The sequence below is a fragment of the Microtus pennsylvanicus genome, chromosome 10 (genome assembly GCF_037038515.1).
Source record: "Microtus pennsylvanicus isolate mMicPen1 chromosome 10, mMicPen1.hap1, whole genome shotgun sequence".
Classification (NCBI taxonomy): domain Eukaryota; kingdom Metazoa; phylum Chordata; class Mammalia; order Rodentia; family Cricetidae; genus Microtus; species Microtus pennsylvanicus.
The window spans coordinates 7,379,265-7,404,457 of NC_134588.1; the positions used below are offsets into that span (position 1 = coordinate 7,379,265).

Consider the following 25,193-nt stretch of genomic DNA (forward strand, 5'->3'; position numbering starts at 1 on the left):
CCGCAGAACCTTCTGTTTTCTTCTTGTTGTCCCGGGACTGCGCGTTGTCGTCCGATAGTTGACCGTGCTCCGAGTCGCTGGTTTGGGCGCCACTGTCGATTGCCTTGGCGGGCCAATTAGTCTAGGGTTAGTAGCCCGCCTGGCAGTTTAGTTATTCCAGGGTCACGGAGAGGCACTACCTGGAAGATATGGGCTAGGAGACAGGAAGAAGGCCATGCAAAGTTTGTCAAAGCCTCCGTTTATTAGGGACGAGATACAACCTTTTATAGGGTAAGGAGTTGGGGGGATGGGGCACAGGGTTCTGGGCTCTTGCCGCGTGGTTCACGTTGGTCACATGGTCCTCGTTGGTCACGTAGGCAGGAGGTTATCTTCGGTCAAGTCACCTAGGCCAGGAAGTCACAACTAGGAGATGACACACCTAGTTCCCTAGATAGTTTGGAATGTGGGGTGGGTTCCGCTAACAGATAGCTCTCATTAACCGCCAATTTGGGTGTGGGGTAGGCTTTGTCAATAGAACCATTCTTAACACAATTAGGGGTGTGGGGTTCTCTGCAGACTCCCCAGGGTGATGGTTCCTGTAATGATTTTAGGAGGAAATTGGCTCCTGACACTTGACAACATGGATAAAGATAAAGTCACTAAATCACTTAATTGAAATAGTATCACCCTTGCATTTTTAAAGACATGTTTCCTCATCAGTGCTGCTTTGTTTTAATAATGTAAAAACAACCCCAAATCCTGTCAGGTGGAAAGACTAGGGAAAAGGCTGAAGTAGTCAAGTGAACAAACAAAACTGAACAAAATGAAAAGGCCCAAGAAACAGAAATAGTCACTGTGAGATGCGATCAAAGGGATCAGGAGTGATCGAATGTTAATCAATCACATAATCTCATACTTTTCTCCAGCAATGAACGCCAATAGTTTTGCCTTAAGGTCATAGTTAGAGTTTTATCAAAGAAAGAGGGTAAACAGCGTTGCTGTTAAATTCAGAGGGGAAAAACAATGGTTTCTTTTCCTTGATTCCCTGACATCAACTGGTCCTAAAGATCTGTTACTTCTCAGAAATCTTAAGCTGACTTTATCAACCATGTTTTTTATCTTTTCCCCTAACTAGAGAACTGAGTCCTGTCTCTGCTCTGTTTCTTTTGTCACTGTAATTACATTTCTCCCTCATATGAAACCACAGGGCAGAAGATGGAGAATATCAATATCCTTTTTCTCTGTATTCTCATCTTCAGCAAATCCATGACAAAAATAATGAACACAAGACTAACACAGAAATCCCTAGGAAGGCAGTTTTGGTAACTGGGGAAACCAGTGCATCTTGCCACAGTTTTGCTCTAAGCATCTCTTTGGACTGGGACGTCTTTACAGCTGGAAATCGCCTTGATTACACAGCAGTCTGAGGACACAGTTATTGAATTATAGTATTAGAATTTAGCAGGCTTAACACACAAAAGTGATCAGCAGCAGGACTCCATGAGCTGCCGAGGAGACTGGTTCTGTGTGTGCATCCTGAGTACTGGGGGAAGGAGGAAGCTGGTGTCAAAAAGATTAGCATCCAGAGGTTATAGGACACATTTCAGAGCATCCTGGATTAGCATTAAGCCTCTGTGCTAACAGCTTTATGTAATACAGCAATTTTGCAGCTATAGCACCTAGGCCTTTCCAAGCCACACAAATGGCAATGAGAATGAGGACCTCTCAGTCCACAGCAACTACTCTGTGGGAGTTGCCCTCCATTGACTTGCTTTTTCTGAAATGAGTGTGAGCTGCAAGGGAATGGGAAGCACAAACCCAGGAACCTAGGGCAGAGACGGCTCAGGGAGAAACTAAAGCAGAAAGGATCCATTTAGTCCTCTTTCACATTCCTGGTCAGCAAACTCTTTTTATGCTGTAACCGTTTTAATCAACCCACCAATTTGAGGAGAAATTACTTTTAGAACATTGCATATCTGTTTAAATTAACCAAATAGTAATGAGTAAATAAAGGGAAGAGAGTATGGTTTTCTATGAATTTCTTTTACTGAGAATTAGGTCCCCGGGCACCAGCATTTAGGAATGAGTGTGTATAACATAACAACATCTACTTGGGTTCTGGAAACCTCTTGACTATTTAACTTGCATAATAACATCAAAAACCTGGGTGTTTGAAAGTATTATGATTTTATATCTTTCCTCCTTAATGTATTGTGAGCTGTCAGAGCAAAATCACTAAGTAAAGTTCACAGCAAGTTAAGGGAATGATGATAAATACTGGTTCTGTCCACAGTCCTTGCCCAAAAAGAGAGAAAGTAAGTGGTACAAACCAGTTTGAGGCAGAGTGACCATCTAGGAATCTTTCTTTGCTTTCCCTTTGCTACCTTTTGTATTGTTTTACTCGTGAGGTAAAATCTAGAGGTAGATTGTACCGTGGACCAATAGAGAAGTAAGAGCTAAAGTTCCAGCTCTTAATTTAGGAGACCTAATTAAACAAAGACGCATTAACATTGTAACAATATTTTTGTCTAACAAGGCTTCTGGTGACTTTGTGTCCTGGTTGTGTTCATTTATGGTAGCATTAACAAGACATGAGAAGTGATCAAATGACCACCAGGAGCACGCCTGTCTCAGACATTATACTGATAGGGATTTTACATATGAGCATCACTGAGGAATAGAGAGGAGACTTAGAAAGTCCCTACGGTGCTAGTTTCTACTTGGTATCCTAAGCCATACTGAACTAAAATGACGATGTGCATTCCCGAGGCTTCATGTAGACATCTACGTTATGTTTGTGCTCTCTTGGGCAGCATTCAGGTGATTATTCTCAAGTTCTTTTTCTTAACACTATCAGTTGTTTTTTATGTCTTCTTTAAACTCCTTGGAATCTTTGATGATTGACCCTTTCAATTATTTTTCCTGGGGCTCATCTATGTAATTTTTATTGGTGAACTTTTCTATGGGGCTATATGTTTTGGAGGTAAGATTCTGGTTTGAACTTTTGTATTATTTGTATTCTTGTGGTGAGATCCGGGTATTTGGGCTATTTTGGTTACTTCTCTGTCTGATGTGGACAAAGAAGGTTGGAACTGAAGAGAGTATGTGCAGGATGAAGTCATATGACAAAGAGGCCTGGTGGTATGCAAGATGTGTATGCTAGTCCAATGCTGGAGTGGGGATGGGGGGAGGGGCGAGTAGAGGTAAGCAGCAGGAAGGACTCATGGAGAAGTAGATAGACTGGTTTGATTCTACAGTAGGATTTATAAGGATCTTATTGGGTGGAGAGGTTGAATGGTAAATGGGAGGAGCCTGTATCTCATGAATGCAGAGTGATACCTGGCAAAAGCCTAGGTTACAGCTAAGATGGGGGTGGCCAGACTAGGCCAGATCACTGGACATGGAACCTGGGCTAGATGTGGTAACTTGGGGAAGGAACCTGGAGAAGCATAACAACCATACCTTATCCAATATGAAATGGTCAACTCTGAAAACATATACATACAAGTAACATTATAGAGACAGAGAACACAGTACTTATGTATTTAGGAATATATATGTGTGCATATATATGTGGACATATATGCACATATGTATTCCTATATGCATATACAGAGAGAGTCATATATATGTGTATGTGTGTGTATTCACATATATTTTGTCACCAGGATAGACACTAGTGAAGGATGTATAAGGATATAAGACTGTGTAGAAAGGTTGGGTGTGGTATGGGAAGAACTTATGGGTCAGGACTTGCAGGGTGGATCCTGGCAGCCTAGGGGCTTCACTGAGACTCAGATATGTGTGGCTAGACATTGTGTATATGTATATATGCTTGTATATACATAATATATATATATATATATATATATATATATATATATATATGTGTGTGTGTGTGTGTGTGTGTGTGTGTGTTTGTGTAATGAATGAACAAATAATACATTAATTTGAAAGAAAGCATGAAGGAGGAGTTTAAGAGAGAGTTTGGAGGGAAGAACAGGAAGCAGATAATTACATATTATAATCTCAAATAAAATTAATTAAAAGAATCAAAGACTCAAGGGAAATCAGGCATTTTGACAATTTACTCCTGTTGTAGACTAGAAGCTAGCAATCGAGCTGAGTCTCCTTGAACACGGTGCAGAGAAGACAGGCAATATGTTAGAACTGCAGGATAAGAAGGCATGCTGTGAAATGCTGTCTTCTGGGCGTGACATGGCTATCAAATTCACAAGCTCGCAGCAGCAGCTGTGGTTCCCTCCACAGGATCCGCACAAGATGAAACTCTCTGAAATACTGATACAGGAGTTTTGCATCATTTCCAGGCTTGACACATACTAAAGGCTACTGGCAATTGATAGCCGCTGAGGGAGGATGATGTCTGCTGGTTTCGTATGTTACAGTGGATGCCCCATTCACCAGAAGATATGGAGGGCACTAATTGGACTTGGTGGGTTGTACATAAATGCAAGTAGAACTGTTAAAATGTGCGGGCAGGTGACACCGTGTGTTTGTTTTAAACACAGGTTGGCATCTTCTGCTTGAAGATGCAGTTAGGAATCATACATGAAGCTGGGAGGGGATGAGGCATATGAGGATACTTGGAGGATAGATGAGTGTACATATTACATTTCATTGTGTATATATACAAATATTTTACAAATAAAAATTTTAAAGAGGTTCCTTCCTGCCTTGTTGTTCTATAATCATATATTATATCAAACCTATAAGAACTTAAATACTGGCAAACTTTCATCTCTTTGTTACCAAATACCAAACAAAAACAACTATAATAATGTTATTTTGGTTTATGGTTTCAGAGGATTTATTACACAGTTACTTGGCCCCATACAGCCAGACAGAACATCATGATGTTGGAAATGTGTAAAGAAGGTGTTTTACTTCACATTATAAAAGAACCAAGAGTGGGGAAGACCCTAAGTTTCAATCTTCTGAGGCAAGAGGCAGTCACTTCCTTCCTCCAGGTAAGTCCTATCACCTTAAGTTCTCAGACCCGCCCTCCAAAGAGCACCACCAACTGAGAAGCAAGCATTCATCACAGGAATCGGGGTCAGTTGTTCATTTCTTATCCCTAAGGGCTGATAAAGGAACTGAAGCAACCCCAGAAGGCTTCGCTAATGCTAACACTCACAGTTGCTGTGCAGCTCTGGCCTTGCTGCTTTTCTGCAGACTGTTGGATGCCTGTCCATCAGCATCTCTGTGAAAGTCCTCTGACTCAAATGGATGCTTGAAGCCAACCTGTGACTCCTCCTCCTCTCCAAAGCATCCAGCTTTCATTTCCAGATTTCTGCTTTTGGTAACCCTCCAGTCCTCCAACTTATTAACCATTATACAGGGCTCAGGCAAATCCATCCATTTCCCTCTTCTTCACAATCACATTAGCAATGTCTCCCCTTTCCTGCCTGACAACTCTGGGGGACTAAATGCTGCCTAGAAACTTCCTTTTCATCAGGCTCAGTGCCCCAGGAAACACAAGGTCGCTAGAGCCCCACCATCACAGACATAGTCTTGGGTTTGGTGGCAGGTAGAGAGTAAAAGTGACTCTGTGAAAGGGTTCTCTCCAAATCCTTTCTTCTTCTTACTTATACTTATTTCTGTATCCAGATCTGAGATTCAGAACAAAATTTCCATGAATGTATTTGAACATGTCCCATCTGGAGGATCTGTTTGATTCACACTTTGGTATTCCATTGGCACTGCCATATTAAGAAAGAAAAAATAACTGAGAGGGAATAAATTTGTGTTACTTTCCGTTTTCACCATGTTATAAAGAAATGCCAGAAAATTCAGCCTCTTAATTTGGTTTGGTAATCTCATGATCAAGAATTTAAATGATAAATGGAACATACAGTACCTTGCTAAAACCCAAACCAATGAGAGTAATTTTCATTTTTCTCAGTCATCAATGAGAAAATGTGGTGAAAGCACCTACCCCAAAGCATTTAAAATTATTCTAGATGTTCAGTGAAGAGACGGCTCAATTGGTGCTGTCCTGTGAGACTAATTGCCTGGAGAAGTGGTGTCATCGAGTGGTGATAGCAGGCCGCACTCAATTTATTCCTCTTTTAGTGCAGGTGGGGACGTGAGAGCTGCAGCTTTTGCTCATCTTTCAGCTTAAAGGATGATTTTCCCCCAGCATTAATGATCAGAGCATATTTTTTGCCAAATTTTGGGATTCAATCTACCCATCTGGTTCTTTTGGAGATGCTTTCTGGTGCTTTAAATCTTAATTCCTAAATGCAGCTTCAAACAGCAGATACTAAAATATGTACAGAACAAACACGAGTTGCCACCTGTCTGAGCATTTTAACAGTTCTGCTTGCACTTATGTATGCCACCTCTGTACCTTATAGACTTGCCTTCTCCTGTGTTTTGCCTAATTCATTAGCTATGTTTAGAACTGGCCTTCAAATATACATTTGAAGAGAACACTGAGTGTTAGAATACAGGGGCTCTCACATTTTCTTTATAACTTATTTCCTAGTGAACTGCTTGACTTGATTTGAATCTTCTCTTGACACATAAGTACATTTGAGAAGCTTCTTGTGTGAAGTCTTCAGGATCATTGCCTACTTAGGGAGCCATGTTAACGGGAAGTATGCAATCCAGTGAGACCAGAGAATAAACAGAGGTAAAAATAATAGCTGAAGGCCAGGCAGTGGTGGTGCACGCCTTTAATCCCAGCACTCAGGATGCAGAGGCAGGCGGATCTCCGTGAGTTTGAGCCCAGCCTGTTCTACAAGAGCTAGTTCCAGGACAGGCACCAAAGCCACAGAAAAACCCTGTCTCGGAAAAAAAAAAAAAAAGATAGCTGAAGAGTGAAAATGCACTTCCTTACTATAATCCCATCAACTCAACATCTTCATCCTACCTTATCCCTCAAACTAATTTGTCCAATACTTTATAACTCAAAGAAGTGAAAATTGAACAAACAGTTCTCTATGCCAAGACCTCCCAACTTCCTGCTAATATCTAAACTTCCTAGGATATTGGCATGAAGACAATCCAGACCTTGAGAACAAACTTCAATAAAGAGATAGAAACACTGAAGAGGACTCAAGTGGAAATGAGTATAGAATTGAAGAATTCAGTAGTCCTCCTGGAAAACTCGAAGGAAAGACTTACAAATAAAATGAATCAAAAAGATAAAATAACAGGATACAAAGATAAAGTAGAGGATCTAACTAAATAAGCAAGGAATATAAAAAATAAAAACACAGGAAAATATGTAAGAAGTTTGGGACAGTATGAAAAATAAAACATAACCAATATTCAAATTATAATTATAAATGAGAGAGAATTCCAGGTCTAAGCTTCCCCTCCTTTTCCTGGTCTTGACACACCCTTCTCTCAATTACCAGGACCTAAGAAAAGAATCTCCCTTGAATTGAACTGTGTCCTCTGGTCTGCCAGCATCTCGCCAGGTTCCTAGAGGCACCTCCAGTTCTATAGAGCCAGGACAGCAGTGAGGCAACAAGACTCCAGGATGCAGTCAGCTCCCCAGTTTCCTCAGATTCCCCAAGATTTCAAAGTCCCCAGATCAGCAGGAAGCAGTCTCAGGAATTCAGTCCCTTCATTCCCCGTACCTCACATTTTAGTAAACAAGAAGGGAGGAATGTTTGCATTAGGCACACATTGCCCACTGCTTGAATACGTGGCAGAGTGTGTCACCTTGCACGCATGCCCAGTACACAGACTATGCTCTGGTCTACTGTGTGCTCTCTGTGCACATGGGCCATATCCCTCTCTTTAAAAGGCAGAGCCCCACCTACTTCCTCTCCCTTCCTCCTCTTCTCCTCTTCCCAAGTTCTGCTCATCTTTCTCTCTTTCTGTGTCTCTGCCTCTCTGTGTTTCTCTCTGCCTCTCTGTTTCTCTTTCTCTGCTTCTCTGTCTGTCTCTCTTCCCAAGAAGAGAGTTGTGTGTTCCCTTCCTCTCTCACCTCTCTCCCTTCTCCCCAATAAGCTCCCCATGTGAATGCTGTCTGCATGGTGTCTCTCACTCACCATGGGACCCCTTGGCTTCAACTTGCCAAGGTCTCCCTCTAGTCCTTTTATAACACTGTGAATTTTTTAATCTAAGAGGATTAAGGGAAAACACACTTTTCACTTCATGGTTTTTTCAGACCTTTTCTTCATTCTTCATTTGTATTCTCTTATTCTCTACTTTTCATCTACAGCTTATATATCTGAACAATATCCTTCAGGGAATATAGAAACTACAATATGGTTATATTCTAGTTTTCAAGTACAAGATTATAATAAATACAGGTAAAAAGTTTTTCGCCTTCTTTATATGATTAAACATTTTATATATTACAGGCATTAAACAAATTATCAGAAAGAACCCAAATACATTTATACCCAAGCAAATTGTTATAGCTTAAAAAAATGTAAGCAAACAAGATATTCTTCTCAGTTAGTTCTTTTACTTGCAGGTTGATTATTTAATTACAAAGAAAAGACCACATTATTACTTATCTTGAAAGGTAAGCTTGTAAGGAATCTTAGAGGAATCACAAGCCTCAATTTTTTTTTCTTTTTTCTTTTTTAGAGTCCTCTGTTGAGAGTTTTTTATTTAGGTCTATACTCCATTTTTATTAGATTATTTGTTCTTGTGATGACCTTTTAAAATTGTTTTCATTGAGCTATATATTTTTCCTTGCTCCCCTCCCTTTTTTTTGCCCCTCCCCTTCTACCCTCTCCCATGGTACCCATGCTCCCAATTTACTCGAGAGATCTTGTCCTTTTCTAATTCCCATGAAGATTAGATTCATGTATGTCTCTCTGAATGTTAGGCTAGTTTTGCTTTGCTTTATGCCTAAAAGCCACTTATGAGTGAGCATATATGATAGTTTTCTTTTGTGTCTAGGGTACCACATGCAATATAATGTTTTCCAGATCTATTCATTTGCCTGTAAATTTCAAGATGTCATTTTTTCTCTGCTGTGTAGTATTCCATTGTGTAAATGTACCTCATTTTCTTTATCCATTTTTCAGTTGCAGGGCATTTAGGTTGTATCCAGGTTCTGGCTATAACAAATAAAGTTGCTATGAACATAGTTGATCATATGTCCTTGTGGTATGATTGGGCATCCTTTGAATATATACCCAAACATGATATTGCTGAGCCTTGAGGTAAGTTGTTTTCTAATTTTCTAAGAAAATGCCATACTAAAATACAGAGTAGCTGTACAGTTTATACTCCCACTAGCAGATTCAATGCAATGCCCATCAAAATCCCAGAAAAATTCTTCACAGACCTCGAAAGAACAATACTCAACTTCATATGGAAAAGCTAAAACAGAAGGAGGGATGAAACAATCCTGCACAATAAAGGAATTTCTGGAGGCATCACAATCCCTGACTTCAAACTCTACTACAGAGCTACAGTACTGAAAACAGCCTGGTATTGGCATATAAACAGACAGGACAACCAATGAAACCAAATCAAAGACCCAGATATCAATCTGCACAACTATGTACACCTGATTTTTTTTCAAAGAAGCAAAAAATATAAAATGGAATAAAGAAAGCATATTCAACAAATGGCACTGGCATAACTGGATAACAACATGTAGAAAAATGAAAACTGATTCCCTATCTATCATCATACACAAAACTCAAGTCCAATGGATCAAAGACCTCAACATAAAACCAACTGCACTGAACCTCATAGAAGAGAAAGTGGAAAGTACATTTGAATGCATTGACACAGGAGACCACTTCCTAAACATAACTCCAGTAACACAGACACTGAGAGAAACAATTAACAAATGGGACCTCGTGAAACTGAGAAGCTTCTGTAAAGCAAAGGATATGGTCAATAAGACAAAACGGCAGCCTACAGAATGGGTAAAGATCTTCACCAACACCACATTGGCCAGAAGACTGATCTCCAAAGTATGTAAAGAACTCAAAAAGTTGATCATCAAAAGGACAAGTAATCCAATAAAAAAAATCAGGTACATACCTAAAAAAAGAACTCTCAACAGACAAATCTAAAATGGCTGAAAGACACTTAAGAAAATGCTCAACATCTTTAGCCATCAGAGAAATGCAAATAAAAACACGTCTGAGATTCTATCTTATATTAATGTAAGAATGTAAGAATGGTCAAGATCAAAACAGGTAACAAGTTATGCTGGAGACGATGTGGCATAAAGGGAACACTTCTCCAAAGCCTCAACATTTATACATGATAAACAATCAGTCAGTTCTACTTTAAATCTTTAGTGTTACCTACTCATCAGTAATTTAGTTTTTATATGAGGAGAGTGAGCACCGAAATGGGTATAAAGAATTAATCATCACCTTTGGTCATCAACCAACTAACAATAAAGGCATGCCAGCTAATTATAATTGAGCTGATTTGTTCATCTTCCCAGACCTTAGCGAGGCAGTCACTCAACTATGTACCTTTCTGAAACTTTAGATTGTCTTCTTGGATTTTTTTTTTTACCTCAAAGCCATTTAACAAAAAAATTCTTAGTCTAACTTTACGTTATTTTCAAAGCTTTGTTTCAGGTATAATGCACTCTGAAAACTATGAATATAGCTCCCAACATTAAGATCAGCAGAATTTAAGGTAGCTGGGATACCAGGACTCAATTGTTCTTTTTTTTTTTTTTTTTTTTTTTATCATTAACCTGAACTGCAATCTACACAGCTCTTTAGGTGAAACTTATAGGGCCTAGTTGTGTGACAGTTCCTTGTATATATATTTTACTCATCAAAGTACTATTTAAACTAGTATTATTGTTATCAATTAGATCATATAGATTATAAAGAAATCACCTTTATAATAATCCACAGGTCAAAATTCCCAGTAGAACAGGATGTTACTATGAGATAAACACACTACATTACAGGCAGTGGAACTCTCCCCACACCCATTCATACCATGCTAGATACCTGAAAAAGATGGCAGTGGCAAACATGCAAAGGCATAGCAGAAGCAAAAGACATTCTGGAGTGTGTGCTCTCCGGCCCTTATCTGAAATTCATCCATCAGGGATTTACCTCCTGTTGTTCTGACACCTTTTGTCATCTGCTGCTCCTCTGACAGCAGGTGAGAGGAGAAAAGGAAATCTGGGATATGGAAGTTTAAGCACTAAGTATACATAACAAAGAAAGTTTATTGAACGTTGCAAGAGAAAACATGCAAGTCACATATAAAGGGAAGCCAATCAGAATAATATCAGATTTTCCAATGGAAAATTTAAAAGCAAAAAGATCCTGGGACACTACATTCCAAGTTCTAAAATACCACAATTACCAAACTACAATAACACATCCAGCATGGCATAAATAGGTTAAAAATATTTTAGACAACAAACCAAACCGAAATCAAATACATGAAGCAGTATTTCAGACTGAAGAGAATAATGAGCATAGACAAAAGGCTATAGTTAGAAATATGAAGCTATAATTACTAACCTGTCAAGCACTACTGGGAACATAATACTAAAAATCAGCAACAAAATTATCTCTAATATACACATTTAAAAAATGGCTTTAAAGATTAATGATCTCAACTCCACTCAGAAGACACAAAAGGTTGATGGAACAGATCAAGAAATGAACTCTGTCTATCTGTTGTTGGCAAGAAACTTAGCTTTAAATATAAGCACTGATTTAGAGTAAAAGGGTATACAAAAGTACACTAATCAAATGGGACCACGAAGCCTGAAAATAATATTGCTATCTTTATAAATGACAGACTTGATTTCCAAGTAAAACTAATCAGAAGAGAAAAAAAGGAACAGTTCTATCTAATCAAGGGAATGAATAGTCAACGTGGATATATTACTATTTTAACCATATATTCAACAAATTTCATAAAAAATGTGCTGCTATATTTAAAAACACATTAAATCAGACTCACTAATAAATAACTTTAATACCATACATTCTCCAACAGATGTGTCATCTTGGAAAAAATAGAGAAACATCAAAATTAAATGACATTATATATCAAATGTGTTTGATATATATCTACAGAATATTCCCCAAAGACCCTGAACTTCTTTTTTCAAGAAAGGGTTTCTCTGTGTAACAGTCCTGACTGTCCTGGAACTCACTTTGTAGACCAGGCTGACCTTGAAATCATAGAGATTCACCTGCCTCTGCCTCCAGAGTACTGGGATTAAAGGTGTTTGCCACCACTACCTGACCCAATTTTTTAAATCAAATTTAATTTTTAAAATGAAAGTATTTGCCCTAACCTCTGAATTTTATTGTGTTTCTAACAGGCTGTTGAGATACTTACGTTTAAGAAGGAGTAGGGACCTACATCCTGGACATCTTCATGTCATTCCTCCCTTTCCACAGTTTTCAGAAATAGTGTATGATAAATGGAGAGGTGATGAGGATTGATCCGGAGCTCTGCTGTCTACAATATCTGAAGACCTGTGTAACAATTGGTCTGAGCATATTACTGCTCATCTCTTCAAGATCTCTGATCAGAACCTGTTGGCTGCCTCATTTATTAAAGACCAGATGGAGTTAGAACTGCACAACAGCATGTTTGGAGCCTTGGAATAAGAAAAATAACCAGTGACATTGATTTCATTTTGTTTAAAATGTAAGAATATTTTGTATATTGAGAATTTGTTTATTTATTTTTATTTAAAAAAAAACTCCTTAGAACTTCATTCATTCTGAGTTCAGATTTTAATGGTCCCTTAAGTTTCATGCTGGCTATCTAGTTTCATGAAGTCTATCTTTGCTCAGTCAATCCTCCAAGAAAAAGATAACGCACCTTGTTTTATTTGTAGAAACTCTGTTATTTTCATTCTTCTTCCTCTGTTATCATTTCACTGCCAAACACGTTATTTATTCATTCATTTTTTGTCCTTGAAACATTCACTTCCCAATCCAAGGCACCAAATGGATGTTTTTCTCTGGGCATCAGCCCCAAAAGTATAAGAAAAACTGCTATAGGGAAAATGTTACAACTGTAAATGTGACAAAGATAGCAGAGGGTTTTCTTTTTCTTTTCTCTGTAATACCAAAAAGTATTTTATTCTAATATTCTTGTTTTTTCAATTTTTTGTTTATTTTATATACCAACCACAGTTGTCTCCTTCCCCTGCTCCCTACCACCTCCTCCCAATACACCCCCATCCACTCCTCAGAAAGGGCAAGCCCTCTTATGGGGAGTCAACAACTCTTAGCACATTCACTTGAGGCACGACCAAACCCCTAGCACCTGCATTAAGATTGAGCAAGGCATCCCACCATATGGAGTGGGCTTCAAAAAGATAGTTCATGAACCAGGGGTGGATTCTGGTTCCACTGCCAGGTGTTCCACAAACCAACCAGGTCACAAAGCTTTGGCCCATATGCAGACATCCTAGTTAGGTCCCACGCAGGCCACCCAGCTGTCAGTCTAGTGTCCCTGGGCTCCAACAAATTCAGGTCAACCACTCTGTGAATTTCCCCATCATGACTTGCATTCCCAGATCCATGAATGCCTAGCCCATGCCCCAACCAGTAACCTTGTGGCTCACAATTGCCTGTAATCTCCTTATAAGAAACAGATTTGATTGTTCTTAATTTGTTAATATACGTGTTAGTATTTAAGCTGCCACCACCACCGAACCACAATGGGACTGTTCACTACACCAATGGTCACATCTTTTTACCCTGCACCTACAATCACAATTACTTGCTGGCCAATAAAGATTATTACACCTACAACAATTTTCTGAAAAACTATAATGGAGGTAAGTTCATTTGATTAATAAATAAATAAATTTAAAAATTATAAATAAACCTCAAGCTAATTGCAGACAATATCACCATCCAGAAATTTAACAACCTTTTTGTTTCTACTATGAATGGAATTCTGTATAGATTATATGAGATCTCTAGTACATACATTTTTGTGATCATGGGTCTTAGCATTGTTCTTTATATTATATCCTTAAAGAAATGGTTTGATAATAGAGTCAAGAATGAGACACTTTTAGAAATGATACAGTCTTTACAGTCTCAGAAGTTACCTGAAAAGATTAATACCATTAAAAAGTATAACTTTAATTTGACAGACAGAATTCAATCCCTGTCAATGGGTTTATAAAACCTTACAAAATGGTACAGAGAGATTATCTGAAGGAAGTCATACTCTTGAAATTGATAAACAAAATCTGTTAAGAAGTTACAATAAGTTTTCAGATAGAGTATTTCTCCAGAAAGTCAATCTGCACACGACCCAAATAATGTCCAAGGATGAGATGTTATCATTAATGGAAAAATTTAGTACCTTGGAATCACAAGTGCAGAATGAGAACCAGAAATTATTTAATTCAATGAAATCATTAGAAATATTCACAAGTAAAGAAATTTGGACTTTCCAAAAGACACTGTTGAAAGGATTTGAATTGACTGAGGAAAATGTCACAACTGATAAGTGAGGAAAGGAGGTACAAACAAAGGACTTCATATCTCTAGTACCTCTCAGAGTCAAAGATGACGTACCAAGAGTTTTACCTACTTATCCTGTCACTACCTCTGACAAGCCAGCAAATCTGTACCCAAACAGATACAACGCATGTAAATGGAAACCTATAGGTATGAAACATGTAAAAGAAATTAAGCAAGCAGTAGTATTTTATGGCTTGCATTCACCAATTGTTAGGATGATGGTAAATACATGGGCTTAAAGCAATAAGGTTACTCCACATGACTGGTTTCAAATTGTCTCAACAGTTACTGAAGATGGGTCACAGTTATAACAGAAGTACTATTGGAAATAGGAGGCTAAAGCCTTAGAACAGCAAGGAAAGGTCAAAGAATTTGAGGCTTCCCAAGATCAAGTACTTGGTGAGGGCTGTTACATTGATCCACAGAGACAAGCTATTTCTAATGAACACATCCTGTTCCTATGCCATACAATATCCTTAAATGCTTGAGACAGGATTCAATAACTAGGAAGAAAGTTGGATCATATACTAAGATCATACAAGGGCCAAGAGAACTCATTTTGTTGCTTTTTACAAAGATTAACTAAAATTGTACAAGTAAGGGTAACAGATGCAGAAGCTAGACGAGTATTATTGAATCTCTGACTTTTAAAAATGTCAACTTAGAATGCAAAAGATATTTGGGACTTTAAAGTTCAGATCAGCACAAATGGATAAATAAATTCTTCACGCAGTCAATGTTGAATCATTTGACTATAATACTGAGGTTATGATAGGAGAAGCAATTTCCAAAGATGTGAGGAAATATCAAAATACCAAATGTTTTAATTGTGGTAAAATAGGGAATCTGAGAAGGTACCATAGACAAGACATACCTAGAAATATTTTTTTTCTTGGAATGACAAAAATAGAATGACTTAATCTTCTGAATTATATACAAGATGCTGCAAAGGTCAAAATTGGACCAGTGAATATAGATCAACAAAAGACAAACAAGGCAAACATTACCATCAGGAAACTCCTTAAGGGGCCTCTCACAGGCACCCAGATCAAATGTGGTCAAGTCATTCCCATTCATTGTGGAGGACATGCCTCTTGAGGAAAATTTAAAAATACAGTATCTGTTGTAAAAAGCTATACTGCTCTGGATAATAGAGTAAACATTGAGGAGGAATTAAAAATTCCAATAGAAAACAGGAAACACATATTTTGGCAGACTTCTATAAATGATCAAAGACCAAAGCTGAGAGTACAAATAAATAACAATATAATTGAAGGATTACTGGACATGGGTGCAGATGTGACTATTATTACTCCAGAATCTTGACATCCAAATTGGCCTCTTTAGGAGGCAGATGTTCAATTCCTAGGAATTAGAATCCTATCTCAAGTAAAACAAAACATGAGATGGGTTAAATGAATAGGGCCAGAGGACAGAGAGAAAGTCTAAGGTCATATGTGGCTAATATAGCAGTGAATCTACAGGGCTGTGATCTGTTGCAGCAATGGAATACCCAGATTAACATGCCTGTAGTCTCAAAACAGATTATAAACCAACTCATATTTCTTGGAAGGACATTATAAGGTACTTAAAAAACAGTCACCAACCTTTCAAGCTCTACAAAAATGCAAAACAACCAGCAAGCCTTCAGAGGTACCAATGTCCCTACTTTTAAAATGATTAACTAAGGAACAAATATGGGTTAAACAATGGCCTTTAAAAAAAGAGAAACTGCGAGTTTTAGAAGAGATGCTACAGGAGCAACTAGATGCTCACCATATTGAAGAATCAACCAGCCTTTGGAATTCTGTATATTTTGTGAAAAAGAAATATGGAAAATGGAGAATGGTGACAGATCTAAGAGCTGTTAGTAAGGTGATTCAACCAATGGGCCCTCTACAATCTGGAATTCCTTTGCCTTCCCTATTGCTGAAAGGATGGCCTCTTATAGTTATTGATTTAAAAGATTGTTTCTTCATTATACCTTCAGAAGAAAAAGAGAGAGGAAAATTTGTCTTCATAGCATCTACTTATAATAATTGTCAGCCTACCAAGAGATTTCATTAAAGGACTCTCCCACAGGGAATGTTAAATAGCCTCACCCTGTGCCAATATTTTATAAGTCAGCTTGGTACCTTTTTCAGTGGGGTAGGTCACAACTTGTTTCTTCCGTGGTCTGGGCAGGATTGCGCAAAGAGCTTCCTTCTTCCCAGAATACTCCTGTTCTCCTTGCTCTGCATCTACTTCCTGTCTGGTTTTCTGGCCTATACTTCCTTCCTAGCTATTGGCCAGTCACTGTTTATTTAAAACATAATTGACAGAATATAGACAATTCTCCTGCACCACTTTTTTTTTTCCCCAGTACCTTTTTTGGTAGGGTAGGTCACATCTTGCTTCTTCCATGATCTGGCCAGGACAGAAACCCCAGCAAACAGGCCTGTCATGTTAGAGAAGTTTCTAGGAAGAAGATGGGGCCCCACAACAATGATTCCACCTGGTTGATATGACATCATGTTGATAGTGCCACTTTAAGTTTAGTTTTGGGTTGCAAACTGTTCAAGATGATTCCAACTTGGCTAGCTGACATGGTGTACCTTCTTACAACATTCTGGCAAGAACTTCACATAAGAACTTCAGTGAAACCCAACCAACTAGTTAAAGGCTATCTACAATTATACCAGACAGTAATCTTGAAACTTAATCATCATTTTAGTTTTTATAGACTCTCATAGAAATAACATTGCTCCATGACAGCTGAAAGTAATTCTAGTAAACAATATCTCCACTCCCAACAAAGTTTGTCCTCAGGGTTAGGGACATCTATTAAGGATTGGTTATAAGTGGTATATTTGGGGGTTGAAATGAAATAATCTTTTTTGATTAAAAAAATGATGGACGTCTTTTGATAAAAAAGGGGGAATTGGATAGGATGGGATAATAGGTAGATTGGATTATTGCTTGTGAACTATTATTTAGTATTACATTAGTATAGTTTTTTTAGCACACAATACGGATCTTTTATTTATGTGATTTCTGTACATCAGGAGTATGAGAGCAGTCCTTTACAAATGGAGCTGATTTTACCAGAATAAATGAGAAAACCAAAGCAGTGTCTGACATGGATTCATGGGGCTTTATGGTTCAAACCCAGCCAAGAAGTTTGTTACAATCTCTTTCAGCTTTGCCTCTGATTGTTCTGAGATTTTCCCATCAGACCTGATATTGCCCAAGAGGGACTGGTGCTGGCTGATAACATGAGACAAGAAAGCATTCTCAAACTTTGTGATCTTACTGGGCTCCAGTTTATCAAGATAGCCCCTCACACCTGCATAGATAACAGCCACCTGTTCTTCAATAGCCACGGGAGAGTACTGTCCTTGCTTTAACAACTGAGTCAGATGCACACCAGGACTCAGGAGCTGCTAAGTGACAGTATCAAGATCAGAACCAAACTGGGCAAAAGCAGCAACCTCCCGATACTGAGCCAATTCCAGCTTCATGGTACCTGCCACCTGCTTCATGGCCCTGGTCTGGGCAGCAGATCCGACACGGGACACAGACAAACCCATGTTAATAGAACATTTCTATTTCCAAGAAGATCTGTCCGTCAGTGATGGAAATAACATTTATTCATTGGAATGTAAGCAGAGACATCACCAGCCTGGGTTTCTATGACTAGCAGGGCAGTCAGAGAGCCACCACCAAAAGAATCGTTCATCTTGTCTGCTCTCTCCAGCAGCCGAGAGTGTAGGTAGAACACATCACCAGGATAGGCTTCACGGCCAGGGGGTCGGCACAGCAACAGAGACATCTGGCAGTAGGCAACGGCCTGTTTGGATAAATCGTCATAGATGATCAAAGCATGCTTGCTATTATCTCTAAAATACTCTCCCATGGAGCAGCCAGAGTACGGAGCCAGATACTGAAGGGGGGCAGCATCAGAAGTAGCTGACACCACAATGGTGTACTTCATGGCATCTGCATTTGTCAGTCTCTTCACCAACTGGGCAACGGTGGACCGTTTCTGACCAATAGCAACGTAGATACAGTACAGCTTCTTCTTTTCATCAGTCCCATCATTGAAATGTTTCTGGTTGATGATTGCGTGGATAGCAATTGACGTTTTCCCCGTCTGTCTGTCACCAATAATCAGTTCACGCTGACCACGACCAATCGGCACCAGACTATCCACAGCCTTAATGCCAGTCTGCATTGGTTCCCGCACGGAGATTCGGGGAATGATTCCAGGGGCTTTCAGGCCCACTCGTTTATGGGTCTTGGAACCAATTGGACCTTTTCCATCAATGGCATTACCAAGGGCATCAACTACACGACCCAACAGTTCCTTACCAACTGGAACATCCACACTGGCTCCCATTCTCTTCACAATGTCACCTTCTTTAATTAGCTTATCATTTCCAAACACGACAACTCCAACATCGTCAGGTTCCATGTTCAGGGACATACCCTTTAAGCCTGAGGAAAATGTTACCATTTCCTCTACTTGAACATTCCTCAGTCCACGTACTTGGGCAATGCTTAAGACACGCCCAGTCTCTTCAAGATCAACAGAAGTATCAGCTCCAAGAATCCGTTCTTCAAGAATGGAGGACATCTCAGCAGTGCCAGTCTTCTGAAGTCGGGTGTGGGAGGCATGGAGATTTCTTGCACCAACGAAGGATGACCCCAAAGCATTTTTGGAGCCCAGTCCCGCCCGTCGAGGGAGGGCACGGGCCACGGCCCTGGCGATGCGCACAGACAGCATCCTCGCAGCTTGTCGGTGAGATCCTCTGCAGCTGCAGCCTCCGGACGACTGGCCATTAGTATAGATTTTTATATATTGATACAAATTCAAATTATGTATATTATATTATATTGAATATGTATATCATATTATATTGAATATGCTCCTATTTCACACACCTATGCAAAGTTATTTTATCATATTGTATATGTGAATATATATATACATGTTTCTACCTCTGCTTAAGATATTTTATATTATGATGTAATTGTAAGCTATATTTATCATATTGCACTATACATTTCTACCTCTGATCAAGATACTTATACATTTTGAGGTTGTTGTACTCATTTGCTACACACTTTTTAAAAGATTGTTTGATATTTTATTATGAAGCCTTAGTCCTTAAGTTATATGGGCATTAAAAATTATAGGTCAATAGATATCAATGTTTGTCATACTTATAGTTAGACTAGTCAGGTTCTTTAGATGCATAGAGATTATATTCTTCATACATAGGTAATCTTCAAAAAGTTCAAAGGACTGCAGAATATGACATTTAAATAACAGGGTTCTGTTGATATGAGACATGATTGCTCCTGAAAACACCAATCTATTACTGAGAGAATATTGGACACCAAAGACGCTCCACTTGGATCTTGTTTTCTTCTTGGCAAAACTGGTTTTGGTCAAAGAACTGCCCTTGCCTCAACCACTGGCAAAATGCAGTGTTCAGACTCGACAATCAGGGTACAAGTAAAAAGACTGCCAAACTATGCCAACACAGGGTAAAATGGTCTTCAAATTTTTTTTATCTCTGAAAAAGTTACTCTAGGCTTTAGCCAAAGTTGATTGTCCCAGTGTTGCAAATGAGATTTTGGGTGATTGCCCACATAGCTGGTTGTCTTTGACATTTCTTGTACCTTTAGCATGTTGCTTGATTGCACTTCCTGTTAACTCAAGTAGTATTATTTCTCTTCTCAGGTCTTTGAATGGGTTGAAGACTAGACAGCCATAGTTACTTTCCTCTCATGACTTAACAAACCCATTTTTGACATGTCTTAGACTCCTTAGGATAGGATAACTATTGAAATAGTTAGCATATATGTCTTGTTTGATATTGTTCATGCTTTTTGTAATTCTAATTTTTATGTATGTTTTTGCCTCTTCTTTTCTCTTGACTATACTTAATATTTGTTCTTATTTTATATAGTTTTGTATTAGGCTTAGAACTCTCTTACTTAGACAAAAGGGGGAGGTACTATGGGAACTCATTGAGTCAATAGCCTTTAAGATACCAGACCACTTTGTGCATGGTCTCATGTACTACAAATGCAGACAAAAATCTTGTGAAGGCCTATTGATTCCTGGATTCAGTTCCAGTTTCCAGTGCATTCAGAGGACTGAAGATCACTATTCTTTCTGTGTGTTTAATCCACTTTAGACTACTGTGGAATTCATTTGCATGCCAACATGGGATCTTTTTGGGGGGTATAGTCTTTTTTTTTTTGTATCCTGTAAGCTTTATACTTTGAATATATTTTCTCTATCATTGAGTTGCAATCTCATCCTTATTATTCTCAAGTTTAGTAATTTTATATTGTCCCATATTTCTAGATATTTTGTATTAAGAATTTTTTGGATTTAACATTTTCTTTGACTGAAGAATCTATTCCCTTTATCATATCTTTAACATCTGAGATTCTCTCTTCGATTTCTCGCATTCTGTTGATGATGCTTACCTCTATAGTTCCTGTTCCATTTACCCAGATTTCCATTTCCAGAATTCCCTCAGTTTGCATTTTCTTTTTTGCTTCTATTTTAATTTTGAAGTCTGAAACTATTTCCTTCACTTGTTTGATTGTTTTTTCTTGACTTTCTTTAAGAAATTCATTAATTTCTTCCAATTTTGTCTGTCTTTTCCTCAATTTAATTAAGGGAATTTTTTATTTCCTCTTTAAGGGATTATATCATCTTCATGAACTTATTTTTAAGGTATTTTTTTTCTTCTTCTGCATTGAACTGTTCCTTTCTTTCTGCTGTAGAACCATGTGGAGCAGGACGCCCGTCTGTGCTCTATGTTCCACCACACAGTTCATGAATCGGGCAAAAGGCTGGAGATTGAAACACACAAAGCACAGAGACAGAGACACAGGTCATCCTAGATGCCAAAATGCCCCAAGAATGCCCCCTTTATTGTGTCCAGGGACAGCTTATATAGGGATAGCCACACCCCAGCCAAATGCACCAGAAACCTTTCCCCTGCCATTGGGAACTCCTGAGGGTCTCATGCTCAGAGCAGCTTTAGCACCCAGAGCAGGGGAAAACAAGGTGTTTACAAGAAATTCAGGATCTTAGGGTTCACTGCTTCCAACAGAACCACTAGGTTCTGGTGGTGCCACATTGCTCTTTATGTTGTTGAGTGTATTCTTGAACTGGTGTCTACCCATCTTTTCCTCCAATCAGTGCATATGATGTCTGTTGGTTTTCTTGCAATTGATGTAGGAAGTGCCTGTACCTCCAAGATGATTCTTTGTGCCATCATTGCAAGTGGTGTCTGTGTCACTGGGAACCACAAATGTGCAATCAGAACAGGTAGAATCTGTGTCTCAAGGAGCTGCACTTTGTGTCATTAATGGAAGCAGTGTTTACATCATGACAGAGGACACCAGGAGCTATTGATGTTTTGGGGGCATGGGTGGGGTTGGGGATATAGAGTAGGACATTTAGATTACAGGATCAAATGGGTGATGATGGTGGTGGTGGAGAGACATGCCCAGAAAATCTTGTATGCAGACTGGCTGGTGACCTATTCTAATGTTCTGAAACAGGTTTTATCAAACACTTTCTGACAGAGGAAAAATGGGAGAGAATTTGGGCTTTGTGAGCTCTGTTCTGACTCTGAAATTCCACTGGTGTGGTTGTTCCAATAAAACTTTATTTATAAACTGGCCACAGACTATATCAGGTTTACAGATTATTCTTTGAAAACCTATATTTTAAGTTGTGTGGAATTGCCATTCCACCTGTCTTAGTTACTGCTTTATCATTGTGAATCTTCACCATGACCAAGTCAACTCTCACATAAAAGAAAACACTTAATTTGGGGCTTTCTTATATTACATGGTAACTTTACCAAAGAACACATACTGTTACTCTTAAAACCCAATAAGGAGTCATTATTCTCCTGTCAGTGGCTGCAAGAGGAAGCTACCTAAATAGTGCAACTCTATGTTTCACTGTTCTAGGTTATTTAGACACATGATCTATATATTGGGTTGACATATTTCAGTTAGTAAGAAGTAGAACGATGGAAGCCAAACTTCCAAGTTAGTACAGTTATATATTATCAAAACCACATCCTGCTGGGTGGTGGTGGTGCACGCCTTTAATCCCAGCACTTGGGAGGCAGAGGCAGGCGGATCTCTGTGAGTTCGAGACCAGCCTGGTCTACAAGAGCTAGTTCCAGGACTGGCTCCAAAACCACAGAGAAACCCTGTCTCGAAAAACCAAAAAAAAAAAAAAAAAAAAAAAAAAAAAACCAACCAAACAAACAAAAAAACCCACATCCTGAAATCTTTGAATTAGTCTTTGTGTTTTGACAGGCATTGATGAGTGTGTGCTGGGTTCCAAGGCCTGAATGGTGTCAGTTGTGCGAAGGTCTGGGGGCCTACTAAATTCTGGGGTCTATTATACTTGCAATTTCAGAGTGTTAATCCATTATCATTTGGGAGGAATGTAGCCAGGCACTGGTGGTGGTATGGCAGAGCAGTATTGAGAGTTTTAGACCCTAATCCATAGGCTGGAAGACAGAGACATAGAGATAGAGAGTGACTGTTAGAAACAGAGATAAAAGGTAGACAGACAGACGTATGGATGGATAGATAGATAGACAGACAGAGAGGCAGACAGACAGCTAGATAGACAGACAGATTGGACCTCATGTGAGATATTGAAATCTCAAGTCCCACTCCTAGTGACAGATCTTCTTCAATGAGGCCATATTTCCTAATCCTTCTCCTCACTGGTCCTGATAGACCTGTAGCCATATCATAATTGAAAATGCATTTAGCTCAACTTTCAAAGTCTATATATTTCTTCGCAGTCTCAACATTGTTTAAAATACAAATTATAGTCTTTCCTGAGTTATAAGGCAACTCCCTATATCTTCCTACAAAATCAAAAAGCAGATAATATACTTCTGAAGTATCTTTTTAAAAAGGAAGAAAGGGAGAACAGTTAAGAAATACCGGACCAAACCCGACTGAAAACAGTAGGGAAGACTCCAGATTCTGCATATGTTTGTCTGATGTCAAAGTGCTTTTGAGATCTCTTTCAGCTTTGTTGGCTGCAACACACTTCTCTTTTGAGGGGCTGGTGCTACACCCTGTTAACAATTGTCCTTGGCAGGTATCCCATGGCTCCAGCATCTTGGGGTCTCTGACGCATTCCAGGCTTTGTGTTCACAGCTTCACACAGGGTTCTGAAGATGCACAAATAATGGGGACCAGATCACTGAAGTCTATTAACCCAAAGCAAACTTTATTCCAAAACATCAAAGGGCTCAGAAAAGTTTAGCTAGCCAGGACCACACACAGAATTTGGGCTCCTGACATACTATGACACTGAGAAGAGGTTTCAAGTCTCTTCTTGCAGTAAAAAGCAAACACCAGGTGGTGGTCAAAGGGATTTTACAATCTTGAAGTTAGGCCTTAGGGAGAGGAGGAATTTTTATAATCTTGAGTTTAGGCCTTGAGTCATATTACATTCTGAGATTCACAACTTTTGATTACAGGGTGTTAGTTCAAGATATTTGCAAAAGTCTGTGGCTTTTGCTACAACTTTCCATAGCTGCCTTCTTCTGTAGCTGAGAGGAATGTAGGACAGAGGGTCAAATGGAGAAAACTGGTAAAGTTTAACCTTTGTCTACAGCCGTGGTCAACTGCCACTTTCCGAGATATGTATAGGCTATAAGCATACAGCTTTTCATATTTCTGGGCTCTTCAACACAGTCACTTCTCTGGACCTGCAAGTAGGGATTGCATTTACAAATGCCTGAACCATAAGCTTCCCTTAAGTACTGAGAAAGATTCTATAACCCCTTCTCTGTATTCTTCTTCCTGTATCCTTGACTCTAAATTTAGAGCCAAGTGCCTAAAACTGTCATGTTATGCTTGATGGGACTGGGACCTGGACTCCTCTTTCACTTTCATTTGCAGAAACTGCCCATTGTTGATGGTTTCCTTTGAACATTAAGACTTCCTTTAATTCTTTTTACAGGTTGTTGATTGGCTGGGTGTGGTATTACTCTGAGGGTATAACTTTCTTTATTCTATTTTGAGTCTGGCTTTGAAAACCTTTTTTATCACCTTGAGTGCAGGACTTGAATTTAACATTAGATTTCCTGTATCCTTTTATCCTCAAATGTTATATATGTAAAAGAACAAGCAGGGATATATCTTTTGCGTTATAGAACTGCATAGGAGTAGTTGCTATTACCCACAAAACACAGTCAATACTAAGCCGTACTAAAATCTATGCCAATGCCATTAACCTCAGGCAGATTTTTAGGGTAAGGGCAAAACTCAGTCATGTTCTTTGTCAAAATATCACAAGAATTTATTAGCCATTTGCTCATATTTTTAAAACCTCCTGAGCTGGGTCTGCATTGCTCCCAGCACTATGGTCTTCTAAGCTCTTATTTGGATGCCCCAGAAAACTTTGCTTAAAGTGTTAACCGCTTTTCTATTCAGTCCAGAGTCCGAAAGTCTTCCATATTTTTTCCAAACAACAGCATGTTCAGCTCTGTCACCACAATATACCCACTCCCTGGTACCTGTTATGGTCTGCTGGTCTGGTCTGTCACCTGGGTCCACTGTCCCTTTAAGAGACAAGCCCCACCCTCTCTCAAACCCTCCCCTTCCTCCAAGGGAAGCTGATATCCTGCCTCCTCCAGCCTGTGCTCTCTTTTCCTCTCTTTCCTAAAGAGGTAACTTCTGGTCTCTCTCTCTCCTCCCATT

The 25,193-nt window shown here is 39.0% G+C and overlaps 1 pseudogene; it reads right to left on the bottom strand.

Annotated features, from left to right (window-relative positions):
* Nucleotides 1-17,421: 17,421 nt before the first annotated feature.
* On the bottom strand, nt 17,422-19,241 carry LOC142858453 (ATP synthase F(1) complex subunit alpha, mitochondrial pseudogene; annotated as a pseudogene).
* Nucleotides 19,242-25,193: the final 5,952 nt, after the last annotated feature.